Source organism: Sitodiplosis mosellana, unplaced genomic scaffold, assembly GCF_009176505.1.
Source record: "Sitodiplosis mosellana isolate CC-2019 unplaced genomic scaffold, AAFC_SMos_1.0 Smas_scaffold_1, whole genome shotgun sequence".
NCBI lineage: Eukaryota > Metazoa > Arthropoda > Insecta > Diptera > Cecidomyiidae > Sitodiplosis > Sitodiplosis mosellana.
This window is the reverse complement of record NW_022595244.1, coordinates 20,303,855-20,328,245: the sequence shown is the minus strand read 5'-3', so window position 1 is coordinate 20,328,245 and position 24,391 is coordinate 20,303,855. Positions and strand designations below refer to the sequence as shown.

The following is a 24,391-nucleotide window of genomic DNA, read 5'->3' as shown; positions in this document are numbered from 1 at the left end:
ATCATCAAAACACACACAAAAAAAGAATACCAATGTATCATCGCATCGCATACGCATGTAAGTGAATAAAAGCACTTCTGTTCACACCATACACATCGTCGTTCAGTTTCAAAACTGACTGGCAGAGAGAGAAATCGGAGGGAAAAAAAATACGCTGTGCACTTTTATCACACAGACGCACTCGCATATTCACCATCCATCCCATTCAAGTTTGCTTGCTGGCTGGCTTGCTCAGTGTATGGCATATATACACTGCATGGTACGAAAAGCCTTTAGCTTTCAATTCAACGTAACCGTCGAACGATAGCGACTGAGCAGAGGCATTGGCAGAGAAGAAAACTAGCAGCACACTCCGAAATCGACAACATTCGTTGACTAAGCGTCACGTTGAAAGGACTTGAAAAGGACTTGCAGTCGCACGAACAAACCAACAGCGCCAAACGAATCATTACTCGTCGATTAATTGGTTCCTTTGGTATACCAGTCGAAGTACAAGTAAAAGTTGATCAAAGTGTTGTTACTGTGATTTTCATGTTGTTATTCTCATTGTTTTTCTCTCTTCATCGTAGTTTGACTGTTGTACATTTTTAAACGTGAACAAACAAAAAAGAAACGGAAAAAAAACAAATTGTTGCTTTGAAGATTTACTTTGATGTACATTTACTGGAAATTATTTGAAAAAAAAAATTGTTTTTAAAACCCAAATATTTTGTGCTTTTCTCTTCCTTTTCTTTCTTTCAAAGAGTTTCACTTGACGTCGTCAGGTCAATCCAGAAGTTTGAAACGTTGGACGTGCTAAACGAAAACAAAAACCTACCCACACAAAAAAACCAACACAATGAATTACTACTGCGTGCTGTTTATATTTTTCACAATTTGTTCTACAATTATGTTCCTTGCACCATCCACGATGGCAAATTATATTGACGTACCGCCAGGTGAGTGTAATCTTAAGCAAAAGATCCATGAGCAAATATTTGCCAGCTCTTTATGTCTTTGGTGTGTTAATTTTTAACTACAACATTTGTATCGGCGTAGTCGCCCGAATTTTTTGCCTGATTCCCCCCGAAAAAAAAAATTCTAAAAACTCATACCAAACATGCACACGCATACACGCACATCATTCCGTATAAAGGCGAAAAGAAAAAAAATTATCTGCACAAATGGCCAATTTGAGAATAAAATCGTAAGCGCAATGTGATGGAATGGTACGGTGATTTTGTAGCAAACGCAGCACACAACTTTTCATGTGCTGAAAGTGAATTGCCTACCGCCCATTTCCCTGAGCGAGAGAGAAAAAAGTACAAGACTTTGTAAACAAAGTCTCTTTAAATATTTATGAGCAAATAAAAATCTGGCTTTTTTGATTTTCTATTTTAAAGGAGATAAAATTTGTTATCGAAACCAGATCGTAAAACTCCGCCGAACCACTGCGACACGAAAGACCATATGTTTGCACGACAAAATAGACTTGGAAGAAAAATGTGTGCAAAACCACCACCCAAAAAGTAAACGTACCATAGCGAACATATATATTTTGTTTGGTTTGGTGTGGTTTCAGTTCGTTTTCGATATATTCTCGTAAAATAAAAAGCTATTTTTTTTGCACGTTTCTTTCTCTCGGTAACACCAAACTGAAAAAGAAAGTTTTGGACATTTATTTTTCAAACAAACACTTTCAATAGGTTTCATCCTATTTTTCTTCATATTGACCCTACGTATGTGGTGAAAAGAAAATATTGCAATTCAGTTCAACGCCCAGTTCAACAGATGGATGGGCTGAAAATGGATTCAGTATACGACTTCTAACATCCATATAGATATCAATTGGGTCCGTTTGATTTAGTGTTATCAAAATGGATTTTTGAAATCGTAAAAGAAAATCACGCGACACTCTTTCATTTTTATTAGAATTCCATGACTAGAATTTATATTTGCACCGTTGAACGAACATGTTCACATCAGTGAAGAGCGTGTAACGAATGTTATTAACACGGTTTACTTTGGTCGCATCTTCAATTCCGCCACCGCAAGGTGACTTTTCCAGGAAAAGAAACCCATGAATGTGTGTGTGTGTGAGAGGGAGAGGAAGAGGGAGATAGAGAGAGAAAGCGCAGAGCATGTTTGCATTTGCAATTTGTTCCTTTTTTACAACAACAATTTAACCGGAAGCCATTATCTTGCTAATAAATTTTCAGCACAGTGTTCCTATATCGCGAAGATACACGACTCATATGTAGAGGCATGAGAGTCGTCCTATTTTATGCAGTGCTTCAGTGTTTACCTTACTCATCGTTCAGGAATTAATTAATTGTCTGATGGTGTTAAAACACGACTTTTTTTTCTACACTTTCATTTCCTCTTCATTTTTCATTCGCTTCACACCCAGTCCGAATACCATTAGAAGTAAACGTACGGAATATGGATTTTTTTTTCTTCATTCTCTTCGTGCTGTTATGTTTTTTTCTTGTCCTAATAACAACATCGAGAGACTTTGAAGTTCCCTCTTGAGCCGTATATCCAACATTCTTAGGAATATAATAAACTTTTTCAACGCAGTGCAAAACCACGCTCACTGGTACGCAGGAAAGTAATCATGTTTCACTTTAGATCGTGCATTTTATTACAATCCTTCATCCAACAACGGCATCCAACCAAACTGCTGAAGAGAATATTTTCTCTGCAAAGGTTAACCACATCATGACGCTAAAATAATTTATAGTATGTATCGTTTGTTCGTTTGTTTGTTCATCTCCACCGCTAAATATCACCATCGCCTGGTATCCCATACATGTACATATGTGGATGAAATAAATCAAAATTGCCATGGAAATTGGATAAAGCACGTTTGTTCAGGCGCTTTGATTTCGAGAATTAAGTCTGAAAATTGAATGAAATAAATTCGAGCGAAAAAATAACGACAAGAAACAAACAAAAGGATAAAAACATAAAAATAGTTACGCGTTCGGATGATTGAGATAAATGCCAGTAGCGACAAATTCACAGCAAACCTAAACTCCGTGAATTGAATACAACGAAATGGAATGATAAACAACTTCATCACATTTATTTTTCTCTTTTTCTTTTCATGTTTTTTTCATCTGATTATTGAAGCGTCTACACATGAAACCGTGTGTTGTGAGTGCACAAACACTTGTTACGTCAGAAAATTTACGTGTACTAATGTATTTGGCTCATGACTTATGGTATAAGTTTTAACATCAGTCAAAATCCACTATGGTGCGCTGTGTGTGTGTGTTGTTTGCCGCCGCGAGACCTACAGCAACACCGAATCTTCGACATGGCTTCATTTTGTTATGTTAATATGGACATTTCTCACCATAGCTTTATTTGCTTTATTTGAGTTACGTGAAATAATGGAGTGATTACTACTATGATACACAGGGATGAAAATAATTTTGCACAAAGTTTTCGACATTCCGTCAGCAGTTGCGTCGTGCACTGCAATGAGGGCAAAACCATTAGAGTTTTTTTTATGTACTAGGCAACATGTGTTAAAGGCCAATTCCCAAAAAGTTACAACCGTATTGCTCGAAAACTGGTTCCAACATTCAGACGTAATGTTATCGTAGGATGATTCATTAGATTTTTCTCACCCACAGATCAACCATCTGGATAAAGACTTTTTCTTTATCTAACACGGTTTTTCATTCTGACCCCGTCATTCTCACAAATGAAAGAAAAATCGATGAGTGTGAGCGGTAGTCGTTTCCGGTTTTTCCTCGAATCTATCTGATCTACGTATACATTGCCAATAAAACGCACCAACTCAACTCAATTCACTCCACTCTAGTCGCAACTTTTTTTTCCACATCATACCCAATATTTGCGTTTGTAAAAACTAGTGCAACTTATCCAATGTATTGGGTTTATCCGCATTCAGTTTGCCACCTGCATGTATGCACGTTGCACTGGTAACTTTGTTGCCGAACAAACAAGCAAACTAATCCAAGCAATTTTGTTTTTGTTACTGTTGATGTTCCACTGAGTAATAGTCCAGATTTGCTGCCATTGAAAACTATGTTAGATCTCTGGATGTATAACCTGTATATGGTTGGTTGAAAATTTTCCAAGAAAATAATGTGCAGAAACATGTGATATGGGTGTGATTTTGGCTTTGGTTTTGGTTTCACTTGTGTTGATGTATATGGTCAATGGTCATCCTTTGTTCAACTAGAGGCAATCGGTAGTCTTGCTACGGGAATTATTGGTGTGAAGGAATCCAATGGGAATGTGAAACTTTCATAAATTTAAATTGTCATTTAAATGCACGAAATGAACGACGGCTACAAAAAAGAGAGAAATCATTTCCAACTCTCGACAAAGTACGATAGCCGAACGCAGAAGAAAAAAGCTTTTGAAAGCAAAGCGTGCTCATGAAATTTTTATTGAAACAATTTTCTTTTTTCTGTTTGAAATGAGCGAAAAAAAATCCACTGTTAATTGCCAACAATACAGCGAAATGCCATTTACACACTGGAAAAGTACACATCGAATGCGAATTTTGGAAACTATGTGGAAATCTGTGTGCAACTGTCAGATGCGAGATTATCGTCCAATATTTCGTTAACGCTGCTTGTTAAATGCAATCCTATTAAAATTTAACATCTGTTTGCGAACACAGATATCCGTTTTTTCTTCTTTTCGTTCAAACTCAAGAAAACAAACGAACAGAGTTTTTTCTCTTATAAAATTCTTTAATCGACGAGCGAGAAGCACAGTACTTCTCAAAATAACATTCAATGGATGTGCAGTGCATTAAGGATACTGATTTTCATTTTAAGATGATTGTTTGCTTAATGAAGCTTTGACCATGATGAGTTCAAATAAATTTCGAACATCGTGGGAATAGCGGAAAAAAAGTTTGAAAACAAAAGCGAAATGTTTAACGAAAATTGACGCTTTCATTACAGTTTTCAACAAATAAATAAGCCTTTCATTTGCCATTGATGTTTATATTTGATTCTCATTTGAAAAATCCTTTTGACGAACGCATGTTTTCCAGTTAAAATTATATTTACTCAAACGAGCAATTAGTTGCTTCAGTTTGTGTAGCCGTAAGTGGTTATTCAGTGGAAAATGTGCGATGTAATTGCTGTTAAGCCTTTGGGATACGTGTTGTATAATTGGCATTTCATTCAAAACATTATTTCCGCATTTCAAACGGAACAAAATGCGTCAGATCATCAGGTGTTTTCATAGCGCTCATTACGACAATGTTTCATTTCCACTCACGTTTCAAGCTTAAGTTTCCAGCGTGTATGTATGTGGTGGGAGTTTTAAATGGATAATCTTTTTTCTGCACAGTATTATGGTTTCATAATCGATATGAATCCTGATCTTGCATAAAAATATGGCAACAAAAATACAATATGTCCAATTGAATCGATAACCAATCACAAAAATTTGTGTATATTTGCATTCGCTGGTTAATTCCTTTCATGCTGTGTGATGAATTGATTTTTATTTTGCAAAAAAGAAGAGAATATAATCATCTTTAAAATTCTCTTTGATTCACGTCCGTAATGACATTATCCAGCGTTTCCAATTCAATAACGAATAATGAAGTTTTAATGATACAATTCAGCTATCGACGAGAGAGTGCTTGACGTCACCATGCGGGAAAAAGACGTTAATAAATTCTATTTGTGTTGAATTTTTTTTTTGACGGAAATGAATCGTTGACGAAAGAATGCTGTTCAACTCTGCGATCATTTGCCCGAAGTAATGTTTTATTTGCCGCAAATTGTGTTTTCATTACAGAAATGAAAACGCATCATGTAAATAAGCCAACAAGCACCGGGTTGTAATGATAAATATTCTTTTTGCAGTGAAATTCGATGCGATCTCGTTTCTCTTTCCATGACACAGATAAAAATGGAAATGGCAATATTGCCAGACGATGCACTTAATCTACAATTAATGAGAAGCATAATAGAAATATAAATAAATAAACAATGATGTACACAATGTACAAACCACTGAATGTGAAATTTATTTTCGAATCCATTCATTCATTAGACTCTGACAGTGAGGCGTATTCGACGAAATGTTTTTGTTTCTTTTCTCTCCACCGTTTCGTTCTTGTGCTTTGCAATTGAAGGCATGGCAACGGGCAAATATCGTTAACCTGAGATCTTTTCAGGGCGAACAAACAAAGGAAATGCTACATCCGAGATTATCCTTTCTCTTCGCAAAGACAAAGTTGAAGCGGATTCCAACGACTTTTCTCACGTGCCTCTCATTCGTTGGTTGGTCGGGTTTTTTTTTTTGTTTTTATGTTTCGGCGAAATATTTGTGTTTAGTGCAGTGCGTGTGTAGGTGTACAACAATGCCTGTCAACTAAAGTAAGAAAACAAAATAAATTTATTTGGAACCTCTCGTCTGGCGTAATGAAGACGATAGAGTTAAAATAGATTAAGAGACTGACACTTTGTACTTACAATCAAACAAATTCTCACACTTCCCAGGCGGTATTCTCACGCACGTTCTCTGTGACGCATGAGAGCACGATATTGCTAAGAGACCACCTCAGCGATGCGACATTGTACAAAAAGGGGAAACCATTTTAATTTTGAATTAGTTTCACAAGTGTTTGGATAGAGCCTCACAAACAAATCGCACGCTCTATACTCTCTATATAAATAAGCTTATTGACTTGAAACATTTTTCATGTTGTCAACAAGTTTGACTGTCGTTGTCACACGACACGACTCGAAACGACACTAGAATATCTCTTGCACGTTTGCACCGTACAAATGTACGCTGTTCTTGAGAATATAAAACGTAAAATTGTGGTTGCTCTGCAACCCTAATTCCGTTTGGATATCATTTGAAAACTGCAAAATTCCTCTGTGATTCCTTTTTTCGCTCTCATTCCTGCTCCCTCTCCGAGTATTTCACGGGTGCAAAAAACACGATATCAACGAGCGATATTCTATGCATCGCAATGTCAAGCTTCCGACTTCTTGAATTTCCATTTAATAAATCTGGAATAACACTTGCGTTACTAATTCAACGGAAAAAATTGTCGGATGCAAGGGAATAGAAGCAGTAAATTCGTTTCGAATTCGTATTTTTTTTCTCCACAATATGCTAGCACAAAATCGGTTGGAAAAAATCCAAAACCCCCTTGCTAACAAAACGAACAGAATCGAGGGAAAAATGCAACAAAAACGCCCATAAATATATTTGTAGAGTGTTAAGAAGCAAGAACGGATTTAAATTCTCAATTTATAAATAATTTATAAAATTCATTCAGAAAAAAGTGGTGCCACTCAGAGAAGTATGTCGGTTTGGTTTTTTGCTCTCTTTCTCGATGTTTTGCAATAAAAACAAAATGAGATGCTCTCTTTCGATGCGGTTTTTTTTAAAGAAATTACACGACACAAGATCTGATAAAATCGATTTAAGCCATTGACAGAGCTCATGGCCTATAATTGAATTCGTAAACAAGATGACAGTCTCAAATGACGTATTGCTGTATTGAACTGTAGCCTACAAATTGTGAATAAAAGTGTCAATAAATACGAATCCCAAGCGTACCATGAAGACACCGATCGGGTAACATTTCCAATAATAGCACAACAAAAATGTATTCGTAAACGAACGTGTCCGAGAGAGTATCAGCGTGGAGAAAAGAATTCCATGAACCAACAACATTCGATCCAAACTGATACAACTTTCATACAAGAGTATGTATGAGTGTATACTTTGATCAAATACGCCCTTCTTTCGTTAGAGACATTATATTCCGCTCTGGTTGCTGTTGCCCAATTCAATAACAACAGTAATAGATTTCTAATCAATTGGATAAAAATTCAATGAATCTAAATAGTTTGGAAAACCGTGGCCACACACACACACACAGAGACTGCGTGATAGTGAAGATGATTCGGGATCGATTGGATTATTGTAAGTTATGTAGTTCCTGCTGCGATATGCATAGCATTTGCGAGTGGTACCCAAAACGAAAACTCACGAAACCACAATGTAATAAGCACTGTGAAATGATAATTCAGTCATAGTACTTGAGATAAATTCAGTGGGGAATCCGAATGGCATTTGGAAATTATGCATCACGTCTAACATTCCGAACATTCCGACCCACACAATTTCGATCAAATGCAACATATTTGCCTAGCCCCAAAGTTGTCCGGAAACCAATGGTCTCTTTCGCAATAAAGCCAAAAAAGAATGGCTGCGCACTTGGAGTTTTCGATAGCAAACTTCATGGTGAACGCGCGCGTGTGTGTGTGTATGCAAGAATGAATGGTTGCTTCATTCGCCACAAAATAATGATGTGTATTAAAATGAAATATTACACTTTGGCATTTTTTATACGGTTAAATGCAAATAACTAATAATCTTCATGTTGCTGGTCGAGTAAAATGCGATGAGTAATGAGAATGGATTTAGCGATAATCTACCATATGGAGCCTTTTGTCATACTCTTCATAAAATTGAATGTTAATGCTTACTCATGAAAGTGTACCACATTTTCAATATAGATTTTGTTGTTGTTGTTGTTGTTGTTGGATTGGAGCCTGTAAAACGACTCTGCAGATTGGCTCATGATGAGACACACTCAAACTATATCACATATGCTCGCAATAATGGAATTACCAATAATTCGATATATTGTAATCATATTACGTACACCATTTTTTATGAATATAGTCTGTTCCACATTTTCTACACTTTATCTGTTCCAGTCCACTTTACTGGTGGACTTTTTGTGGCTTAATTCAGTCACTTGCATTCGAATATTTATGTTCACTGGAATATTTTATTTTCTGTTTTTCATTTTCGTTATTATGTCAGCGGTTTGGCCAATGGGTGTGCAAAAAAAAGTTTAATCGAACATTCAGTTGTCCGGACAAATAACAAAAATGACTGTAAAAACCGAAATACAGTGCGTCAAAAATCGTTAAAAATGTTATAACATTTTCCATTATAAGTTGAAACTTTTTTAATGGTTTTTTAGGGCTCAAAAACTCCTTGATGGCTTCCAAAATTCGTTAGATTTCGTTGCACCGTGTAAATTCATATACATATATATTCAAATTAAACCATCGCTCTGGTTGTGAGCGAGAAAAAAAAAACAATAAAAAAGTTGTCGACATAAACATCGCATTGATTTAATTAAACTTGTCACACATAATGGCCGGGCCCAAAAAATGAACATGCATGGAAAATGCAATTCCATCGAATGTCATTAAAATGTTGAATACTCAATATGCTATATATTTGAACTCTAACATGTTGTGATTCCCAATATAATTTTCTGGTCGATGTCAACCGCCCAAAAAAAAAAACGTTCCATGTAAGAATAGCACGCGCCTGAACGAGGGGGAAAAGTTGCTAATTTCTTGCGACAACAAGTGAAACTGAATGCGTGGCTTTTCGATTGAACTTTAAATTTATCGACAGATTGATGATTATTACTTTTAGAAACGATGGTTCCATACAATTTGAATTATTTTTTTTGTTTTCATTAGAATTATATGAACGAAAAAACACAGAAAAAATACTTTTATCACGTGTCAATATTGAATTTGTAGACGTCAACGTGTTGCAGAGAAATAATTTGATTGTCGCTGAACGCTTTTCAATTTAGGAGCCACAATAAGTTTTCGTTGTTGGCACGTGTAAAACTCTCACATCAATTGAATGGGAATTTGGTGCGATTAGAACGGCCCACACATTCAAATGGAATTACAAAAAAGAGCTTAGATTTATTCATGGTAAATACGTGTGCGTTGAGCTTACCTCTCAGTCTTATCACACGACCTAATCATATTTTCAACCTGAACGTATAACTGAATCGTTGTTACTGTGGATAACACATTTGTGCCTTTTCATTCACAATAAGAAAACATGTAGAAGTAGAGGTAGAGGTAGAGGTATCTGAATCTATTGATGGTGAAATCTGTCGAAATTCGGTCCAACACAACATAAAAAATCGTTTGAATTCAATCAATTTGCACAGCATACATATGGCGCACACCGCACGTTCCATATACCATATCACTATAATCGAAACGATCGAAAACATATCGGACAACAAAAACATGACAACAGAGTGAAATGTGAACGTCAGTCATCCTGAAAAATGCACGACAGGATGTTCAAGCGAACGGATCTAATCTAAATATTTCTCTAGCATACGGCATACTCGAAAACTATTTCCATTCATTTGATTTATAGTTTGTTGGCTTGTATTTGCATCAAATAGCCGTCGGGGTTAGCTGTTTTCCAAACCCATGCGTTTTTAATTATAGTGTTGAGAGTGGAAGAGAGGATGAAATCATTGCAAAATGTGCCGAAGGATAAAACATTTAATGGAAGAGCGGGAGGATTTTGATTATGGGAATTTTGCAAGAGCAAAATGTTTTACGACTACATTATTGATCAAATGCCATAAATTCGGTGTTAATCCGAGCATAAATGCACTCAAACCATCAATTTAAGACATCTTTTGGGATACCAACTTTTACTGGCTAATCTATGGTACTTCGATGTGATCCAGAAACATCGAAGCACCATATTAGGGAATGGCATTTATTATTATCACTGGTATGTGCCGTTCAGAAAAAATGTGTGACAGAAAGATTTTCCAATTTATTCTCCCACGAAATCATTCCGACATCAAAAGAGCAAACGAAGTAATTTTCTGGGTACTCATTATGCGAACGCAGCATAAATGTGTTCAAAGGGGGTCCTTCACGCAATACATGCTGACATGATGCCAAGCTGAAAGCACACACGTATCGCCACACACACACATAAATATATGCACTGGTACGTGTACTATAGCGCATGAAGAGGCTTGAATCCAACGATGGGAGCCAACATAAGCTTCGATTTAAGTTTCTCTCTCTGCTGCATAAAATGTGCAAAGATGCGGACAAAAATTTCGAAACAATTTGTAGTTCGTAGTTTATATTCTATGAGCCACAATAACGTATATTTATTGGGGGTATTGTGCACACTCGAACTGTGTACCTGTTTGTGACGTGCGTTCTATATATTTCCATTTCGAGAAGCTCCATTTGAATTTATATTCATTTTATCGCTAGTTTTTCCTTTTCTCCACGGAAGCATTGAGCAGATTAAATGTAGATTTCTTTAAGATTATGTGTCCTTCTATGCAGCACACAGCAAGAATAAAATATTACTTGTGTAGTATTATTACGGTATTAATTTCATCTGAATACATCTGAGTCTCCTTTTTTATCATTCAATGCTGCCACTGTTGTTGCTACTGCTATTGCACAGGGGCACTTGGTTTATTTATTAAAATGAAGCAATACATTGGATTTAATTGGTTTGGTAGCCTTAGCAATGCAGTTCTCTAAATTTATTCAAAGCGTATTGAAGACGAAGGAGTCTATCTCAAGTCAAATTAAAATCTATTGATTAAATGTTGGCTCTTGTGCACACGACTTTCACAAGGCAACCACCACTGCCTGGAATGAGAAAGACAACGGATAAGTAAGTGAATTCTAATTAGATTGAACTCCTGAAGTGATCACTTTAAACACGAATTACTCGGTATTTGATTGCCAAAGGACAACCGAAAATTTATTCGTCAATATTTGGCAGGTCTATATAGCCGCATGAAGTTCGTGTGCAGAAACTTTGGTTCAAGCATATTTGAAATCAATTAAGCTATCGTAAGTGCACATTGGTTACCATGATTGGATGAACATTGGCAAAGGCATTGTGTTTGTTGCTGTTTCTGTTGTCTCGTCCAAAGCTTTAGCTATGTGGACGGAGCCAATGCAAAGACGACAGTCAGGGAGATGGCAAAGTTTTGAATTTGATTTAGCGTCACATCATAAATTCTTAATGTTGAAACAGATCAAAGGGCCATTTAAAAGGTATTTGATGAGTTTTTAAAAGGTATGGGTTTGATGGCCACTTAAAAATGTACACCAACAAAATGTTGCCCAAAAATTAATTCGATGCCACTGTCAAATTGATGCAAAAGACAGATGGCATTTTTGTTTTGTTGTAATTAAATGGATTTATCCATGCGCGAATCGTTTGATAGCTCTTCATCTCCGTTTAATTTTGGTTTGTTTTACACCTCAATATGACACCCTCATGATAATAATGAATAAAATTGAAAATGAAATTGGTGGCGCTCAAGTTGAATCATTTAATGAAAAAAAGAAGGAATGAAGCGATTGTCACCAGTACCAGGCGGCCCCCAATGGAGATTGCACCAAATCTTATTAATGCCACCCACTGTCGCTATAACAACATCGACAATTGTGCCAATCATTTTCACTGTTGTTGCGATGAATAGCACACTCAAAACATTTAATCAAAGTCAACTGTTGAGGGTATACCCAATATATATATATACCAATATATTGACAAATATAACACAATTGGCACGATGCATGACGATGTCACGAAGTTTCGAATACTGCAAACGAACAAAAAACGAAAGAAAAACCAATGATTTGGCTTTCATTCATGAAGCACTTTGACAACAATCATACGCTGTAAAGAAGAATCTACGCAATTGTAGAGCCATTGCTTACATAATGCTTCCTTGATTTACATTTCTCCGGTTTCAGTTTACTCATTTCTGTGCCTTGAAGATTCTTGGGCATTTGAGTTGAGTTTAGGAAAGTTTTGAATTCCAAGAACACTTTGATATTGCGTCATTTCGAGACCACATTCTGTTTTTTTTCGATTATGAAATCAAAAAGCATTCACCATGAAATCAAAAAGCACAAATATGTATTGAATGCTATACTTGTCAGCATCACATATGAAATGCCCATCTCAAATCCATTGAATCGGATAACTCAAGCTTATTTACGGTCTTGTGAATGTGTTGTTTCAATCAAATTTCCATCATCAAAGAACATGGATTTGGATATTTCCGACAAAGACTTGTTCGTTTGCTGTGTTTCTATTTCATTGTTTCACTCAATGAAAAAAGAAGAGTAACAGCTGAGCCTGAGACGCAATGAGAAAGAGCAACGAAGTGGAAAAACAAAAATGGCAACAGTAACAGAACGAATGATTTGTTACGTAGAACCACAACATTTGATATACGGATTTTGCACATGGAAAAAGTAGTCAAGTCGAATAGAATAAACTTTGTCATCATTCGAACGCCTCCACACCAATTCGAATGTATTCGACTGTGAGTGGTCATCTACATCTTTTTGCCATCAAGAAATACCTCCACTCAACTTGTCAATGATGAATGGCCCAAACTACTGACTACCCTCCATCAACATTCATATTTTTTTGCAAATGCCAACTCCTACATAGGAATACCAATGATTCTCGACACATAAATGTGCAAAAGAAAAGTTTTTTCGAATAAATTAACTCGATAATTTTTTCGGAACTCCGTCGTTCGCTATTTCAAGCAATTAAAATCCATTCACGTATTTCGTTTTCATTTTAACTTCCATACGCGAAAAGTAAAATGCTATTTTTGGAATGCAGCTTCAAAAATATGTACGATAAAAAGCATCAATGCAAAGTGAAATGATCCTAATTGATATTGAAAGGTTTTCATTTGGCATAACATTTATTTCGGCGGGCAAAATTCGTCAGCATTTTTCAGTGAGCAACTGGCATCTCTGCTGAGTTCTATAAAGTAGGGCGCAACTCACCACTCAAAACTGTAAACTCTACGTATTAAAATCGTACCGTCAGTCTACTCAGTTGCGGTGTTCTTTAAATGGGTTTAATTATAGTATATTCAGTGAATGCGTTCTGACAGTTCGAAAATGATATGTATCATTTACACGAAATTACAAGTCGGTTTGCACAGGCGAAAATAAAACAATTATGCCGTAATTATTCGAATGTTCGCAATGATAGTGCATGCAGTGGAAAATATTTATGTTGAGACTGAGGATGGCATTCTCATCCAACTCACATTTGATACAGAAAACCATAGTTTGAATGGTTTTTTTGAGAAAATTAGATGAAGTTGCGCATACTTTAACGGCCTCTATGGATTATGTAAACGTAGCATAAAATGTGAAAGTTCTATGGCTTTTATACGGCTAAATGGCGTATTATGGCGGGAAACAAGGCCTGTGTATAAACTAATCGAAAACAATGTTATGCACAACTACATGTACGCTATAAAAGCAATCTCATTATGCCAAATAAATTTACTGTGTTCTTAATTTTGATAAGGTCGAAACGTTGTTGCCTCAAATTAATGGCTTAATTCAATTCTTCTAGAAAGACATGCTGGCTTCCCATGCATGCATATTTGTTTGTGTATATATTATATACATGTGTGTGTGTTGCCGAGTGAGAAAAATGAACGCATAATGAATTACGATTAACTGGAACGACTCCGTAAAAATGATTATGTGTTCGGTCGTTTGCCGGCACTTACCCGGAACGACTTCATTGAAAAGCAGCCCGAAACTTTGTATGCATATTTGTTGGTAGCAAGTGGCAAAAAATGTTACCCAAACATAGTTCGGGAAATTGTCTATGCACGAAATGGATAAATCGAATTTGTATGTTCAAGATCTCCATTTTCGATATGTCGGATTAAATTGACAAAGTTTTGCATCCGATATACTAACCAAATCTGAAATTTATTTCTCGAATAATTTTTTAAAGCGTGCTAAAAATCCGTTTATTCTCCTCATTTTGTGTCGCATCCCCAGGCCATCGAAATTGATAGCATGAACCAATCAGAAGCAATATTGCAAACGCCCGGTGAATATATGTGGAAAAACACGTCGAATTTTTTTCTATCAAATAAAAAGTTTAGGAAAATTCCAATTTATTTAGAGCGTAATTAAAAGTTCACATACAACGAAGCCATTCTGTATGAAATAACCACCGAAAAAAACTAGTAACTGGTTTTGTCGTTAAACACATATATTCCGAGAAAGAGAGGAAGGGGGCAAGAGAGAGAGAGATGGTTCAATTTGAAATTGTATGTGTTAAAGCATCTGCTATCACAGTTTTAATTGTACCTTTGCGGTCAAATCCAAATAAAATGAAAATGAAAATGGAAATGAAATGCACTGACATGTCCAGGAATCCAATGAAATCCATGCAATTATCGTGCAGCTGAGCTTGGAACCGATGGGCCATACACCGATGGGCTACCACACGGAAAAGCAATTTCATTTCGTTCATACACTGGCTTCTGCACACGAATTGAAATAGAAAACATTTGTTGCGTCTGACTGTTGTGCGATTAAACAACAGCATTTGTTTGTTTAAGCATGTTTGTTTGTCAACTTTTGCCTGGCTGCATGACTGTATTAAGCTAGAGCGATTATATGTAACGTGAAGTCAATGGCAATGTTACAAGTAACTCGCACGTGTGTGACGCAAAAAGCAGCGATGCTCTGGTGGAAGGAAAGGCAAGGAAATGTCAGCCTTTAAAACTGTCATGTTTTACTTGTACACATAGAATCGATTCAACAGTCGGTCTGTTTCATTCGTATTCCATCAACAGGTGGACAACGCAATAGCGTTCAAACAAACAAGCGAGCAAAAATTCATGACGCAGAATTAATTCGAGGACAACATTAATCTAAACGGCATTTTGACCATGCTGTCACCGATAACAATGACGAATTAATTGAAAACGAAAATGATCTCGTGTTTAATCTTAATTTCGCTAAGTGGCAGCATATTTGCGTTTGCCGCAACGAACATGATATGCTGGAAATTCATTAAATACATAAACAAGCTGAATGTAAACATAGTTTTCATTCACCATTTCTTATCACCAGCCACTGAAAACCCATTTGGGGTAATGCAAACAAGGATATGAGCGGACGGTATTTGCTGAAATGTTTGCTCGGACGAGACACTTCAGCTTACATACCGTTATGGATGTACTCGTGTATCGATTGCATAAACAAAGTGACTGAAATAATAAGCAGATGCTTTGATAAATAATGGTATCTCGGAAATCCCTGTCGTATCCTTGTACAATGTACATGATACCGAAAAACATTGCTATGGAGTTTTTCAATTCCTTAGCATTAAGACTCCTTCTTTATCTGTCCTCAACAGAAAACGATGAAATATATCAAAATACATTCGCTCAATCGATCAATGCTTTTTCTACACATCTGCAAACACAAAAACGGTATCCGGTGGAAAATGGAGTGGAAGAAGATAGCAAATGACGAGAATTCGCAACAATTCGTGGTTCAAGTTTCATGATTTATAGACGAGAAAAGTATTTTGCCGTGGGTTGTTTTGCAACGCAACGTTCCAAGTTTTTTTTTTCATGGAAACTTCTCAGCGTCGATGGATGCCTGAGTGTTTTATGCTTTTTCTCTCGGTGTCTCGAAATGTTAAAACTATGCAAATTCCTTCAATTTCGCAATCACTGTCTGGAGATTTATGGGAGGAAATAACTCAAATTTTCATGTCGTTGCTCCCGAGAGAAACGTCCCTTTTCCCAAAGAAGAAAACCCCGAAAAGTTACCGCTTCTTTTTTCTACTTCCTTCTCCGAATTGCCGAAAAACTTTGCGAAAATATACAAAACAATGAGCAAAGAACAAGCCATAAATTCCACAATCAACGCACTGATTTTCGTCGTCGGAAGCAATTCATTTATATTGGAAAATGTGGGTTCGTAAGTGTTGCAAATGGTTTGCGAAACTTTTAAAACCGAACCAAACGAATATTTAATTGAGTCATGCTTAACACAGTCCCATATAGTTTGTGGAAATTTTTACTCAGTTTATCAACTATCTGGTGACTTTTAAAGTTCGATCTCATTATTTAAATGCTGATTTGTTTAGCCTTATTTACATTTTGAGTAAGAGTGTGGATTACCGCACACAACTCAAGTTGCACACAAACTCATGCACTTACAAAAGTCACAAGAACTTAAATTAAATTGCTTTCCCGGGAAGTGATTGGAAGATGTTGGTCAAACAAATGAAATAACAGCTCAAAGAATCCCATTTTAACGGAGTTTTAATAAATAATTGCTGGAAAGTTGTCGCTGAAATAAAATTGAATCTTCTGATATCATCAATTATCGCCTATCACAATTTCACCAGCATTACCGTGTCTGGAACGATCTGGAGCCAGTCAACAACTTTGCTACCACAATTAATTTGAGCGATAAGCATCAAGTGCATTTTCGTCGTGAAAACATTTGCTCGAGATGGCACTCAACGCATGAAATCCATCCCGCTCGAAACTCAACTCATCGAAACAAACGAAGTGAAACAGAAAACTTTTTTTATTTAAGTGCTGTACATTCGTTCAAAGCCGGGCGTAAATAAATCTGCGTCGCGTAGAAGAGCTGCGTACTCCGACTTATTGTAGATGCGGTGAAAGCCACAAGCAACGCAAAGCGAATACAATGTACGCTGGGATTAAATGACCCGAGATTAAATTCATTTTGTGGATGTTGTTTTTCGTTTCGTTGACAAACCATTACTTTGATGTCGGTTTAATTTAATCTCAACTAGCGCGCTCGTGTGTGTTCGTTTGAATACATACGCCAAAAACCGCTTTTTCAGTTTGAGCTGCGAATAATGCACATTATTTACATTATTTAGCGTTCAAATTGTCTTTACGCTTTCAAGTTGAGCGCGTGCAACGGAACAAAGTCTGCGAAGGATTGCTTCCGACGGATTTGCGATGGCTTTTGTTTTGTTCTTTATAAAAGCTATGTCAAAGCAGAGAATAGAGAGGAAAGGCACGCTTAGCAAGGCGTGTAGAAAATGAAAACCAAATGCTTCGAATTCCATAAAGCATCATGGATGTTATGTCTCGCTGAAAGGAGAGATTCAAACGAAATATAAGAAAATGAGCAAGTGAATTTTGAGACACCGAAAGGTAAATAATGTGCAAACAATAACAAAAACTCTTTAAAATCGAACAATAGCAGTTGAAAATGCAGCTAAAATTTAATCCGACAACAAGAATTTTGAAATGCAAACGGTCTCATGCGACACTCGCACCCGATAATGTGTATAGTCTTTCTGCAATCTTATTTTTTCCTCGTTCGGTTGTTGTTGTTGTTTGTTTTGTTTCGTTCTACATCGGAATCTATGTGGAGACAAGCGATTTTCCACGATTCACAGATGCAAGTATTGCAAATGGAATGACTATTGTTATTTTTCAGTTTGGAAAATCTGCACTTGCACACAACAATACAAGGATTTTTCCCGAGTGCCCAACGTGTGCTATATATATTGCTATATGTATGTGTGTGCGTTAGTTTTGAACTATTTACCATAATGGGATTGCGTCCAAATCGCACTTTGCAAAGCTTGAGTCTTGCCATTGCAAAAAGAAACGGAAACTGAAGATAATGTGTTGTGACTTGCACTCTGCAACGGGAAATATTCAATAAAATTTAAGTGAAATATGATTATACGATGATGGCTTGCTCTTTCAAATGCAACATACCGTGACTTTTCATCTGTACATTACAAAAGCATCCTTAGCAAGATAATCATAAAAAAGCTCGTAAAAGGTTCACTTGCCATTTGGGAATTTTCTGTTCGTCGCTCACTGTCTTGCTTCCTTTGACGTGCACCGTCAAAATGGAAGCATTGTTAAAAAAAATGGGATTTGAGTGGCACCAAAACAATTTTAAAAAAATAACCATTTTCGTGTTGATCCCACCAAAAAATTCCATGTTTCTGTTTCCTAATTCCAATTTTAAAAAGCGCCATTTAATCCCGCCGTAGAATGAGACAATTTCATCAGCAATAATTTCAGTCACTTTATCTACCAAGTAAAAATAAATGAGTCGGCCCACATATGATTCGAGCAAATGCGAAGAAATATCAATTTCTGTGTTATAATGAACATTGTTGTGAGCTCGTTATCTGACTGAGAAAAACTCATATGTTTTAGGTCAAAAATGCCATTTTAACAAAATAAATGAGCAAAATAAATTGAAAATCGAACACAACCAGCATTTGTGGCTTCGAAAACGAAACAAAACCATGAACAAACAGAGAGAAAAAATGTACACAAAAAGAAGAATACGAGTGTACTGAATCGTTATTAAGTTCAAGTGAAGCGAAAAAGCAATTTTAATTTGCAGTCAACTCATGTGTTGTTATTTGCGTTAGAGTTGGGGCTAATGATTGTTCGTTGAGCGCCATTTGCCATTTTGAAGAAGTAAATGAGTTGAAAAGAAGCAACGAGGGAAAATATCATCTAAATGAAAATGTGTGCTCTTTCGGTCGTTTCATCCTTTTTAGTTCGTGGCAAGAGGATTGTCAATTGGCAGACATGTCAAACCACGCACAGAGTCAACGATGCAAAAACATTGCAATTACAGCCATTTGTTTTGACACAATCGATAAACGATTTGTTGACTCTAAACGATTCCTTTGCCGCCGAAGAATAACAACAGAAGAAGAAAAAAAACCGTAGCCAATAACATTAAAAGAATGGCAGGAGAACGACGGCGTGTGTACAGTACGCTCAAGTGCTCGTTCATGTTTTTTTATTGGTATTGTTTTGCCTTTTTTGTTTGACGGTTTTCTTCATTTCATCGGCTGTGTACCTCATCGCCTTTCAACTGAGAAAAATCGCATATATTGACACAGGCACAAACATATACATCAGCCATTCGCTCTCATATTTCTTCGTTCTCATTTGCTGTCATCGCTCGCGATACGTGTAATAATAACCTTTGGGTTTTTTGTTCACCGTATTTTTATTTTTATCTCGTCGTTTTCGTTTTGGTATTTGAACTGTGAATGCAGCATTACATTACTATTTGGGTTCGTGTCGTTGTCTCGTGACAGGCCGAATAATGATGGCATATTCGGTTGCCATTTGTTTCAATTTGTCGACTGTGAAATGTGGTTACAATCTCTTATCGTCGCCACGAAGAAGTGCCAGCAATTAAGTTTGGCACAACATGACATTTCGAAAACGACCGCCCGCTGCTGCTGCTGCCTCCGTCGCTACCGTAGCTATGTTCTAATAATGGCGTTGTCCTCACATCCACTCCCTTGCAGATATTTTTATGTAAGCATGGAAAATACCGAAGCTGCACAAATTTTCCAACTGCCTGTTACGTGCCAAGGGACGAAGCCAAAACACACTAGACTTGTTCCCGTGTTGGGTATGTGCGTGTGTACGTGTGGCTGTGAGAATGAAAAATTCAAACCGGCACTTGGAACTTAACGAAATTTTCACTAATAAACATTTATCCAATTAAAATAAATTATGATAAAAAATTCATTGCCCTTAGCTAAAATTGAACAGTCAGTTGGCCAAACACACGGAAATCAAGGGAGCAACGCTCGTCGTGTCTACTGAATACAGTCTCAGATGAAGAGGGAGAGAGCTATATATATTCACCTGTGAGACAGATTGCGACGTCATGCGATGTCACGTCACACAATCAGAACGTATACAAACCCATAACTCATCTCTGAATTGCATATTTAACGGCCGTTTTTCACAGTAAAACCGTCAAAAATTGAATTAAGCGCCAGTAATTGAATTTATTAATAGCAGTTTTGCTTCGTCTGCTCAACTGCTCATCTATACATTCTATACATTTTCGCCTCGACACCGAACCACTTTGCTGGCAAATCCAAGCAGATTTTCAAAGTTCCAAACATACGAATAATAAGCTGGTGTTTCCTGGCAGCTTACCGTGTGTAGAAAGCATTGAGCCAAATTCCGTAAATTTTATGAATAGCAAACTTCTATTGTACCATAAAAGCAAACTCAACATGTGGGAACCTGAGCTTGCAACATACTTGCTTAAAGTGCAAACTGGCTTTACTTGCTTTCCGTTGCGAATGCAAGCTTATCCTTCTTTATAATACGACTCACTTTCATTTATTAACATGAACCTATTGACATTTTTTTCCATCTCACGTACTTACGTAATTTTTCTCCCGAATCTAATTTCAGAGGACGAAGTAAATTACCCATCATCCTACGTAGACGATGTGCTACAACCAGCTCAAAAGTAAGTATATTAAAACGTATTTGTTGTTCTTTGCTTTGCGAAAGATTCATTTTGAAATGCATTGGGGGTATGGTGTGCGGCGCGAAAGAGATTTATTTGCGTCTCTTCCATACATATATTGCTCCACATCCAAATGAATCGTTCGTCGCTTACGGCCATTTTTTTTTCTTCATAGAACGCATGTGCTTTCTTTATTTGTTGTCGCATCACAAGAGAAAAAAAAATCAAATACTTGGAATTGACAAATATTAAACATTCGGCCTACTGTTAGAATGCTTTTCATTTGATCGAGAAGAAAAAATAAGCAAGAAAAAACATTCATACATTCGGTTTTTTTTTTCCATTCGCTTTTCACGCCATGCATGCTGCCGTTGAACATCTTTTTTTTATTGTATTCTTTTCTTTCCATTCAATTATTTTAAATGTTATTCTCGGTTGATTGTTCGTTTTACTCGGTTTGATTTCATTCATTCAGTTTACAGCTCAATCTATCCCTACTCGTTTCAATCAACGACGGTATGTGAAGTTTGCTGACGCTGTGTGTTGCACACAATTTGATACATTGTCGGATGTGATTGTCTTCTTTGTCGTTGTAAAATGTGCTCGTTGTAGGTTGTACGCTATTCTCTGTTTTATTTTTTTGTACAAATCAAAAGATGTATTCGCAATCGATTCATGCTGATACAATGATTCTCAATGTAAATTTGCATTTAAAATGAAACATCGACAAAAATCGAAGTGGTTATCGTGCTTCGATGCAAATTCCTGTTGAAATCAGAAATGGAAAGGGAGAGAGAATTACTTGTACAACGAATGATTTCTATTTGGTGTTGTTAAATGTTCGCTACCATAATTCGCCTCGCAGGATAACACTGTAGTAGATAGACTATCAATCCTCGTCCAATGTATAGTAGACCTGTGTGTCTATCTCTATCTGTCTGTGTATGTTCGTGTTTCGTAAGCGTTTGTCTATCAGCCAATCTAGTCACCAGACATCCAGAGAACATTCAAAACTTATCAATCACATCTGCAATCAAAACAAAAAATTTAAACCAAAGCAAACAATCCTGAAGAAAAAATTTGAATTTCAATCGAACATATTTTTTTCCCAAATTCTCTTTAATATCAGACGGTCTTCACTAATTTATGTTTTTAGGCGTGCATGCGTGCGCCGAGGTGGAAATTGCGATCACAGACCCAATGAATGTTGCTTCAACAGCTCGTGCCGATGCAATCTATGGGGATCGAATTGTCGCTGTCAACGCATGGGACTCTTTCAGAAGTGGGGCTAAGCACTTGGCAAAGATAAAATCAACGATACAATCTCTATAATCATACGCCCATTACACAGGCATCTACACCACGAACCACAAACCAATTCATTAACCTGAACCACAGCAAAAAAAAAAACACAAAATTGCTACATAGTCGCCACATAACATTCGACACGAACCCCGCTCAACACTCACTTACACACACATACAAACAAAACTCAAACCCAAATCATCACAAACACACAGACCTATCTTACATTTAATTAAAAGAAAAATCAACATTCAACGTATTCTCAAAATATGGAAACACTGTTTAACCGAGTTTTAAAAACAACATCTCTTAATGAACTGAAAAAAAAATGCAGACGAACTTTTAGTATCTGCCAAAATACTACATAACAACTTACACTATTATCATTTCATAAGGATACAAGCAGAAAAAAAAATTAGATAAGAAACGGCCAAACTTTGCTCTTAATTGCGTTCGTTAGGTTCAAAGGAACAATGTTATGTTCATTATGAATTAATTAAGGTGCAGGTATGCAATGATTTCCAGAAAATTACTGCTAATTTTCGTCCGGATATCATCTTTCCGTTTATAGAAGGTCTAAGTTCATCTCAAACTTTTTAATTTCGTTAATTGAGTTGGAAGGTTCAAAAAGATTCTTTTTAAAAATTAATTTTATTTTCTTATGAAAATTTTCATCATAATTTGTTTGTTCCGTTCCTACCGGGACACCCACATGAAATTGAATATGAAAAATCGACGCCGTATCTCTCAAAATGGACAATTCTTGGCTCTTCTTGACAAATGGAAACATAAAAAAAAATCATATGACAAAACCCCCAAAAAATACTTGTAAAAACACTTGACATTATTGAGTGAATTCTGTCAGTATAAATGTTAATGTAAAGTGAAAAAAATGAAATATATCAGAATTGTTTTTTGGTTTTCAATGAAATGAATATGTTTCTGTTTCATGTCGATGTTTTTTAAAAATTTAGATACCAAAAAAAGAGAAACAAACACTTAATATGTGTGTTTTATAATGCAAACCTAATTAATGTATTAAATTAAAATCTGATCTTATTATTCGCTCAGTATTCGATGTGTGTGTGTGTGTGCCAAGTACAAAGCCGCTTTGTTTATTTTATCGATTGAAACCAGCCAAACTGAACCACCAATCAATCAATCGGGTCGAATTGCTTGCTACTTTGTATTTGAACACATCAAGATCGAATGGTATTTAATTTGGCTCACAAATCGAGGTTCAATCCACTTTCCGATGACCATGCAAACTACTACACAACCGTGTAATCGCGTCAGCAACGATTGGCTTACTGTTTCCAGCCACAGTCGGTCAAACGTTCCAAATTGGATTGAGTCGATTTATTGTGTTCGATCAATCAATCAGACGGAGTTTGGTTTTCTCGTTTGTCGACACAAATGCACGAGTGAAATTAATTATTTTTGCTGAATTCACTTTATCAGAACAATGAACTTAATGTAATCTTTTGAATGTATCGGAAATCTGGGATACTGTGCAACGATTTTGCTGAATAACTTGATTTTCACATGAGACTATAAACTATACTAATTAATAAATCTGAGGCAATTTATCGCCACGCTCCCGCTCTGCCTGTTTACCAGACCAAAATAATGTCGCACCACGCATTTACGTATCACAAGAGATACATTCTTCCCATTCAACTGTTTTTCACTGTTCTTCCACATGGTATCATCTCTATCCTTTCACAGCGTATACACATATGCAACCTTTGTAATTCTAGAATGCACCCCCAAATTTCCTTAATTAAGCATTTATAGATGTCTAGCGACAAACCAGTTAATCCATCTCAAAAATGTTATTGGTATTTTATTACAAATGTGTATCACGTTTCTGGCTCCAAATGTGTATTTCATCCTGAAAACCAATCGGGAAACCGATAATAATCTATGAACTTGAAACCAAAAAACCAATCCTACCTTTTATCAAATATTTCTATATGTCTATTGTTTCGTTTTCATTGTGTGAACTCCTATTATGACATATAAACAGAGACTTCTATTCAATTTTAGATACTATTTAAATGAAATGCTAAAAACTTATTGATATTCCTTAAGATATAAGAAAATCC

The 24,391-nt window shown here is 36.3% G+C and overlaps 2 long non-coding RNA genes across 3 annotated transcripts in view; one reads left to right on the top strand and one right to left on the bottom strand.

Moving 5' to 3' along the window:
* Window positions 1-24,391, bottom strand: part of LOC129579072 (uncharacterized) — a 93,721-nt gene that overhangs the window by 1,855 nt on the left and 67,475 nt on the right. The window lies entirely within an intron of this gene.
* Window positions 225-22,185, top strand: LOC129579065 (uncharacterized). The gene is made up of 4 exons (XR_008689188.1): window positions 225-495; window positions 744-938; window positions 20,921-20,978; window positions 22,108-22,185. It is a non-coding gene; the product is annotated as an uncharacterized LOC129579065 (long non-coding RNA).